Source organism: Schistocerca cancellata, chromosome 5 (genome assembly GCF_023864275.1).
Source record: "Schistocerca cancellata isolate TAMUIC-IGC-003103 chromosome 5, iqSchCanc2.1, whole genome shotgun sequence".
Classification (NCBI taxonomy): domain Eukaryota; kingdom Metazoa; phylum Arthropoda; class Insecta; order Orthoptera; family Acrididae; genus Schistocerca; species Schistocerca cancellata.
This window is the reverse complement of record NC_064630.1, coordinates 521,174,029-521,183,366: the sequence shown is the minus strand read 5'-3', so window position 1 is coordinate 521,183,366 and position 9,338 is coordinate 521,174,029.

Genomic DNA, 9,338 nt, shown 5'->3' with positions numbered 1-9,338 from the left:
TGTCAATACCGGCTTTCTTTGGGATTGGAATTATTATATTCTTCTTGAAGTCTGAGGGTATTTCGCCTGTTTCATACATCTTGCTCACCAGATGGTAGAGTTTTGTCAGGACTAGCTCTGCCAAGGCCGTCAGTAGTTCCAATGGAATGTTGTTTATAAATTATGAAACCAAAAATTATAATGAATTTTCTTGGCGTACCATTCTGTTTCAGCTCTGCGGCAGAGTTCATCAACCATAGCTCCTGGCTAGTCCTGGCGTGCCAGTCTCTTGGCAACTCATGACCAGATCTTTTCAGTACGTGAGGGATCTACAGACTGTGAGCGCAAGCGCAACAGTCGAACACCTTCTGCATAGAGAAGGTCTTGAAACCACAGGCAAAACGCGGCCTTGGATTATCTTGATGAAAAATAAAGTTACGAGTACTTCGAAGACCGGGCACAACCTCCGTCCTTAACAAGTCAGAAATGTAACGTCTGCCGAGCAGATTTCCAGCTATGCGGACCAGGGGTGATCGTGTTGTGTACCCAATGACTCCACACGTTGGTCCTCTATGACGATTTTACAGCAACGTTCCTTCTCCTTCGTGTCTCCACAAACGGGAAAGTCCTTTGTGATACCACATGCAGAACCGAAATTCGATGCCATACACGGAACTGTGGCTCGCCTGACAACACGACGTGCTGCCGCTCCTGAGCACAGTTTCACTGGGCGCATCAGTGTTGGCGCGCCTGCCTCTGCTGTCACGCCAAGGGAAGCAGCAACAAGGATCGGCGTACTGTCAGTCACTGGATGTTGCAGACGTCGTCGCACCGTGCGTGCGGATATCTGCCTTGCTGCAAACAAGCTCATGTCCTGACTCAGGCTACGTGGCGTGGCCGTGCATCCGACACGGCCGAGCGAACAGTGTCCTCTCAGGTGCTGGTCGCGTGGGGCCTCTGACGTCCTACTTGGCGTACTGCATGGCTCTGCTGAACCCATCGATTCTATAGTCGCACGAGAGTAGTGAGATGCAGAGCATAGCGGGCAGCAATATCACGGTACTATAAACTGCACCGAGCTGACGCACTGGTTAGCACACTGGACTCGCATTCGGGAGGACGGCGATTCAAACCCGCGTCCGGCCATCCTGATGTAGGTTTTCCGCTTCAGGCAAATGCCGGGATGGTTCCGACTTCCTTCTCCATCCAATCCGCTGGGGCCGATGACCTCGCTGTTTGCTCCCCTCCCCCAAATCAACCAACCTATAAAACGCAGTCTCGATATGCCACTAGACGTTTCTCTTTCTTACACGAGGCTTCGCACGATCTCCATACAAAAAACTTTCAATTTTTGCTCGAGAAACTTGTTTTTTAATCTTTTTTTGTATGCACAGCATTACGACGTTACACCTACGAGGGACGTTCAATAAGTAATGCAACACATTTTTTTCTTAAAGAATGTTGGTGTTATTCAAGATTCCAATACACTATATTATTCCCCCTATTTTGGCTACAAAATCACTTTTTCAGTTTTATCTCCGTTCCATGCGACGGCCTTACGCCACCTTACTGGAAGAGCCTTTATGCCCAAATGGTATCACTCTACAGGTTGACGTCGGAATCAACATCTTGACGTATCAATAAGCTCTCTATCATCCACGTACTACTCCGAAGGTACGAGATCCGGGCTGTATTGTGGATGAGGAACAACAGTCCATTTAAGTTTTATAAGCACCTCTCGCGTGGGGAGACTTATTTGAGGCCTTGGATTGTGATAGAAAAGGAGACGTTCATTTGCATTTTTGTGGCGACGAACGCGATGAAGTAATTTCTTCAATCTCCTGAGGGTAGTACAGTCCAATTCAGTGCTGATCGTTGCACCATGACAGAGGATATCAAACAGAATAGCCCCAGAAAGAGATGGTGCGGCGCCTCTCCATGGATTGCCGTTTGTTTCCGGTCTGAAGTGATGAATCCATATTTCACCGCCTGCGACGATGTTGGGCAGAAAAATGATTACGATCAGCAAGCTATTCCGTACAGATGGTCCTTCGTTGCTCTTTACGGTCTTCTGTTATGTGGTGAGGAATCCACCGGCCACACACCTCTGAGTACCCTAACTGATGGTCGAGTGTCAGCGATTCGAGCAAAGATGTCCAGATTTGCGCGACCTTAGTGCTATGATGACAGGCGCCTCGCCCAACGACTCACTGTGCTGTTGTTCACTGCCAGCTCTCTGTAGATATTCTGCAGTCACCTATGAATATCTGGGATGCTCTGGTTTTCCGCCAAAAGAAACTCAATGCCATCTCTCTGCTTGGAATGCAGCTCCGTTACGGACACCATTTTGAAGACTACTTATAGTGCCGCACCTATCGAAACTTCATGAAACTATAGTGGCTGAAGCGGGAATATTCCAGGATGCCCCGCAACAAATTCGGCATTTTTTAAACCGAAATAGACTGAGGAAAAAATTTGTCGAATTGCTTATTGAACGCCAATCGTACGTACTTCGTGCAGTTTCGCTGAAATGCTTCTCATTTGGCGTTCCTGGTATTGAAATTTTAGGACTAACAGTGTAGCAGAAGTATCCATTAAGGGGCTCCGGAACGCCCTATACTTGCAATGTTAAAATAACGCTTATAAATTACATCTTTCCTCACAAAGTGTTTGAGGTAGGAAGTTGAACTTTTTACAGATTATTTATTGGAATATGGGCTACAAGTTAACACAGGGATTTTACAAAATTTTAGTTCAGTTATTAAAGATGATTTTTTTTCAATTGTAATGAAAATTCACAACATTTTTTTTGCAATTTTTTATTTATATATTCAAAAATATACAGTTTTTTGGAAAAAGGCTGTGTTAAATGATGCAGAAGGTACTGTGTAATATTTACTGAAAGTTTGAAACAAATATGTTTGGAAGATCCTTAGAAAACATGTAATTAGTATGAGAAAATAAAAGTTTTGGGAATCGAGCGACAAAGATTGGATTAACTTTTTAGTGCCTTCCAGGTCCATAGGATGGATTATCTTCATCCTCTGCAAACCCCTCCTCCAGCTTCCTCTTGTTCCTCCTCCTGTTTACTCTTGCTTGTATTTCTAGACTCTTTACAGCCCTGTCTGCAGCCCGAAGGCGTTCCTTGTCTAAAGCATGCATCGCTCGTACCATGTTAGAACCTATCTTCATTCCCATATTTCTAAATACCTTGCACCTTACAATGTTGCCATCATTGAAAGTCGCAACAGCATCATACACACCAAAGTGAAGTGTTTCTATTCACTAATACAGTCTTGGGGATTCTCGACCATATAACACTATTTACACTTTCATTGGGGTTTTGAGTTTTTCCGTGAATACACTTTTTCAACAGTTCAGGTGCTGCTAAGTCTCTGAAAATAGGTTTAGCCACAACACATACTTTATCTCACATCAGTAAAACGTACCTGATGAACACGGACGTTAATAATAACACCATTTGACAGCAGTTTAACAGCGCCACAGTGGGTCACGCCCATGTAGAACGCATTTCAAACAAAATTTAAAAATAGTTGTAGTCTTCGGAATTGAATAAATTATATATCTATTAAAAGGTAATAGTCTGCAGATTCAGAAAACGCAAAAAAGTAAAAATTGAACTTTTCATGATTTTGAGCCTTTCCGGAGCCCCTTAAGTACGGTACGGTGGTTTGCGGACTAGATATATGTGGCGTTCACGCCGCTTACAAAGCGGGAACGCGGTAGGGACTCTCGCAAACATACAGCGAGTCTGCACCAGCAGAGAAGGCGCCGAATCAATGCGCGGCTGCAAGCTGAGTCTGCGGGCTGTCGGCTGGGGGGCGTCTTAGTGCGCGAGGGTGCGGGTTATGGCCCGGCCGGGGGTCGTAACGGCCGGGGGTCGGGGGCGCCAGTGGTTCGTATTAATGAAAGGCCTCTCCGTGACTCAGCGCGGCCCACGCCCGCCGATAAGCGGAGCTCGGCCGACGCCAGCCAGCGGCTGCCACTGGAGGCTGCGGCGCTGCTCGGAACAAAGAGAGGACACACACCAATTCCCGGCCTTGACTTCGTAGGTACTGCCATGATCGTTCGATCCTTCTGATATTGTTTCGCCATTAGTATCACACTTCGACTTCTTCCAGTCGGAACACACCGCTGGTTCCCGATTTTCAAATGCCTTAATTTTGACGTATCAGGAGAGTAATGACACACTGCCTTTAAAATACGAGCATGAATGGTGGAAAAAACGAACTTGATAGCACAGAACAGTGTAGGGACGCCGAATCGATCAAAATTTTCCTGATAACCATAGCTCGGAAACGCAGCATTCTGGAGCGACAGCGATTAAACGGCAGTACAGAGTGTGCCGCAAATCAAAAGGTTTGTTTCCGAACAAGACACACAGGCAGAGACAGATATAACGGTAAACGGAAATAGGAAATCAATCAAAATTAAACTACTGTGTAACGAGCCACCGACCACGGGCCCTTTATGTCTGTAGCCGTATCATGTGACGTTCTCGTATATCTTGTGCGTAATGTGTTTCACAGCTAGTAAATATTTTTATATAACTCAATGAGCTGCCAATAAACAAACCTTTATTTTCTGTTACCTTTAATCTATCTGACTGACAGAGTCAATCTACACTGAGGTGAGGAAGTTACAGGATAATGATATGCGCTTGTACAGATGGCGGTAGCGTCGCGTACACAAGGTATAAAAGGGCAGTGCATTTGCGGAGCTGTTATTTGTACTCAGGAGATTCATGTGAAAATGTTTCCGACCCGATTACGGTCACATGATGGGAATTACCAGACTTGAACGCGGAATGGTGTTTGGAGCTATACGCATGGGAAATTCCATTTCGGAAACCGTCAGGGAATTCAGTATTCGAGCTCCACAGTGTCAAGAGTATTTCAGGCCAGGGGTTGAAAATACCGCATTTGTGAGGTTCTCTTTATTTAACACACGACTGGTTTCGGGCACTTATACGCCAGTTTCAGGTGACGTACTGTGGATTGTTGTTGCACGTCACCACATATATATCCCCACTAATTTAAAAACTTGCATGCCACTCGTGTAGAAGTTTCATTGCGTTTTACGGTTTATAGAAAAAATTTTATGTCGCAGCTTCCATTAAGTTTTACTGCAAGTCTGTACTACCCTGTTTAACATGTTCCTTTGCCACCCATAATGCACTTTTAACGTTTTTCATCGTGACGTACCAAATGAGTAAGGACACTCCGTCCTCAGCAGTGAGTATAAACGGTGGATAAAAACGCGATAACAAAACCAGTGCAGGGTAGGAACGTCGAATCTATCAAAATTTTCCAGATTACCATAGCTCGGAAACGCACCGTTCTGGAGCTACAGACATTAAACGACGGTACAGCGAGTAACGCGAGTGAATGGAACACGTTTGTTCCCAAATAAGATATACAACGCATACTGCCCACATCTGCACTGTTGTTAGGAAAAGGAAATCAAACGACCATGGGCCCGTTATACCAAGACACTCAGAAAATATCTCAGGCCAACATCCGAAGTTTGTCGATGTAACTCGGGTTCACGCCATATAACCATGCTACAGACTTTGACATCAATGACCCTCAGTCCATCGTCAAATCATAAATTTACTGCAGGCGGTGCATCACAGTTACTAAATATTAAAAAAAAAGTTTTATGTAACACAATGAGCTCCTGACAAACCTTTATTTGCTGCCAACTATAATCCGCCTTGTTATCACTTGTTACTGCAGCATATATGGCATCATTACTACTGAGGCTCAACAATAAAAATAACATTACTGCATGATGGCCACTTAAATTTATTTTGATGCCGCAGCAGTAACGATGCTATATAGACTGCAATAACAATTTTCATGTAGCCTGTAACGACCAGACAGATGGACACCAGTTCCAAATCAAGATTTCTTTAGTACTAAATCTTTGCGTTATATAAAAATAATTTTCTTTGTTGTCGACGTCCCACCTCTGTCGTTACTAAGGACGTTGTCCAGTAATTTGACTTCAACAACGTATTTTATTTTCAATTTTAGCGAAAAATCCTGACTGCAGTTGTCTTTAGGTTGTTGTATTCTATTCAGAAAATAAATAGCGTATCTGTTCTCACGAAAACATTTGTCTTCCTTGTAAGTCAAAGAATCCGACACCGAAACGAAAGAGATGTAGGGAACTAAGTCGATTCTCAGTTTGCTACAACCAAAAGACTTGCATAGATCTTGCATTTCAGATGAATTGTCGTTCTGCCTGGTGTCTACTATAAAATATTCATATCATTCTTTAAGCAGCATGTTCAACTGGGCTATCGTCACAAGCGATATTAAGTACACATAACACTACTCTTGTAGCGTTATGTACGTATCCGTTAGTCCTCCTTGGCGATTACCCTCTAAGACAACAAGCACACTTACATCGTCTGTTCCAATTACTGACTCGACATACTCCGGTGTTTTGCGAGAATCTATATAACAAAACTATAAATTAAGTACTTACGAGCACGCTTTGCAGCGTGACTCGCCGAGTGCAGAGTTATGTGGTCGAAAGATGCGACAGCTACAGTACGAAAAGAGGAAGGCTCCTTTTGTTTTCTATGTAAAACTACCACTTTTTCTAGGCCCTTTCATTTCACTGTAGGATTATTTTAGACTCTTAGACTCATAAAAAAGTACATTCTTTAAGTTCAGTATTATGACACGGAACCAAAGCGCAAAAAATATGAGTCAGAATAAATAAAACATGAAAACACAGTTCCAGTCACAACTTTATACATTCGAGCCGGATGTACCATACTTACATGCTGAAGCTAAGCCAATACTGGCTGCGAATACGCCGCACAGAAAGACAGCTACTAAGCCGACATGCGATAATGTTAATGGTGGGGACGTGTGCAGCCAGCAGCGCGGCTCTCAAACAGCACCCTCCCATTTGTCCAGGTGATGAACGTTGTTTGTCAGTACGAAATTGTGACGTATCGCTGCGGCGTGTGGACAGGTCATCCGTATGCATCACGTTTGTCGCGTCTGTTGATCCGTGCAGTGCGAATTTTTCCATTCACGTAAAGATACCCATCCCTCAAAGAGGCATGGTCTCATCCCTTTCGCGGATTTCCTTTGGTGGTAATAGCTTTCAGTTTATGATTAATTAAAGATCTGCCATCATTTTCCAAACTAATACGGGACTTATCCACACCTATGGAACGCCGCTCATCTGCAGTCTTCAGCGTACGCCATGTTAGCGTTCCCAGCGCAATCACTGCTTCCTCAGACGGTCGGCCCGTCGCCTCGTCGCCCCCTTAATCCTTTGAATATCTTTGGTCTCTGCCTGAAACCACCATTTTATTAATTTTCTGAGATACCAGCGTCTTTCACTTGAAACCACCAGTGCTATTGCAATACAGAGGCCTCCCGTGGTGCATTGGGGTACTTCTACGAATGTACAGCATTGCAGCAATCAATTACAGCGGTCAAACCAGTAGTGGGCGCGGAGATTGTGCTAGGTGATTGTAGGAGATCATGGGGTTCTTTTCCATTACTTTTTTTTACGTCAATTTGAGTTTGTACTACTCCTGATACGAGTGGCTCTGAGCACTATGGGACTCAACTGCTGTGGTCATAAGTCCCCTAGAACTTAGAACTACTTAAACCTAACTAAGCTAAGGACATCACACACATCCATGCCCGAGGCAGGATTCGAACCTGCGACCGCAGCGGTCTCGCGGCTCCAGACTGTAGCGCCTTTAACCGCTCGGCCACTCCGGCCGGCCCTGATACAAGTGGTTCCGAAATGGAACCACTGGAGCAGTATGTACTTTTGAAACAAATTCATTAAATTTTAGGCCCAGTTTTGCTTGTTATTTAGGACTATAATTTGTTTTAGGCATTATGAGTTCATGGAAGCTTCGAGATGTGGGACTGCGTATAGGAAAAATGTGAAATTGCTTTCAAATATATGAAATGATGGCAAATGGTTGAAATGGCTCTGAGCAATGTGGGACTTAACTTCTGAGGCCATCAGTCCCCTAGAATTAGAACTACTTAAATCTAATTAACCTAAGGACATCACACACAACCATGCCCGAGGCAGGATTCGAACCTGCGACAGCAGCGGTCTCGCGGCTCCAGACTGTAGCGTCTAGAACCGCTCGGTCACTCCAGCCGGCTATGAAATGATGGGTGGTCCCAGTGGTTCAAAAGTGAAACCACAACTTCAGAACGATTGATTGTATACTTTTTGCCAATTTCTTCTTGTATTCGTTGCTTACAATGATGATAATAATCAGTGGAAAGCAATTCCGCCTTATGCAAGACACCTTTGTAGTCTTGTTTTCACCCAGACAAGTCTCTGCACTTTTTGTGATATCTTTATTGGGTTTATTTTCCTTCTTACATGAAGCTATTGGATGATAATGCTAGTAGCTTTAGGTCTACTAGACAATCTACAACTTGTCATAGTTTTTGATGTTGTTGTGTTTTTGTAGAGGTAACACACTTATGCTAGTAGCTTTAGATCTACTACGCAATCTACGGATTGTCATAGTTTTTGCCGTTGTGGTGTTTTTGCTTCGTTTGTGTCTAGGTAACACCCTTATTTCTTGCGCTTTTGTCATTACATACGCATTTTCTAAGATTTGATCGGCAAGTGCAGAGTTTTCACATGTTGCTGTTGCTGTTGTTGTTGTTGTTGTTGTTGTTGTTGTTGTAATGGCGGCAAAAACTCTGTACTTACCGAAGAAATTTTAGAAAATGCGTGTGTAACGACAAAAGCGCAAGAAATAAGGGTATTACCTCGACACAAACGAAGTAAAAACACCACAACGGCAAAAACTATGACAATCTGTAGAGTGCGTAGTAGATCTAAAGCTACTAGCATAAACATCCAATAGCTTTATGTAAGAAGAGAATAAACAAATAAAGCTACTGATGATGTCACAAATAGTTCTGAAACATGTGTGGATGAAAACAAAACTAAAAAGGTGTCTTGCATAAGGCAGAATTCCTCTTTAATTCTCTTAGAAAGTACGGAAATACGAAGAACTGCCACATATACAAGATAATAATTAAGGTCAATTTTGTGAACACTTTTTAAATCAATTTTTTTACGATGCTGGAACTCAAAGGGTTAAAAGAGCTGGCTGGTCGCTTTGGAGCGTTGTGCGTGGCGTAGAACTGGTGCCAGGCCGCCGTGTGGCGCTCTGTAGCCGTCATCAGTCGTGGTGGCGCCAGCAGCATGTGTGCGCCAACACACTCTGTGGAAACACCGCAGTAAGATGAGTCGACGGCGAGGCATGGCAGAATAGCTCAAGGAGCTATCGTATTTGAACCTACACATGGCCACTC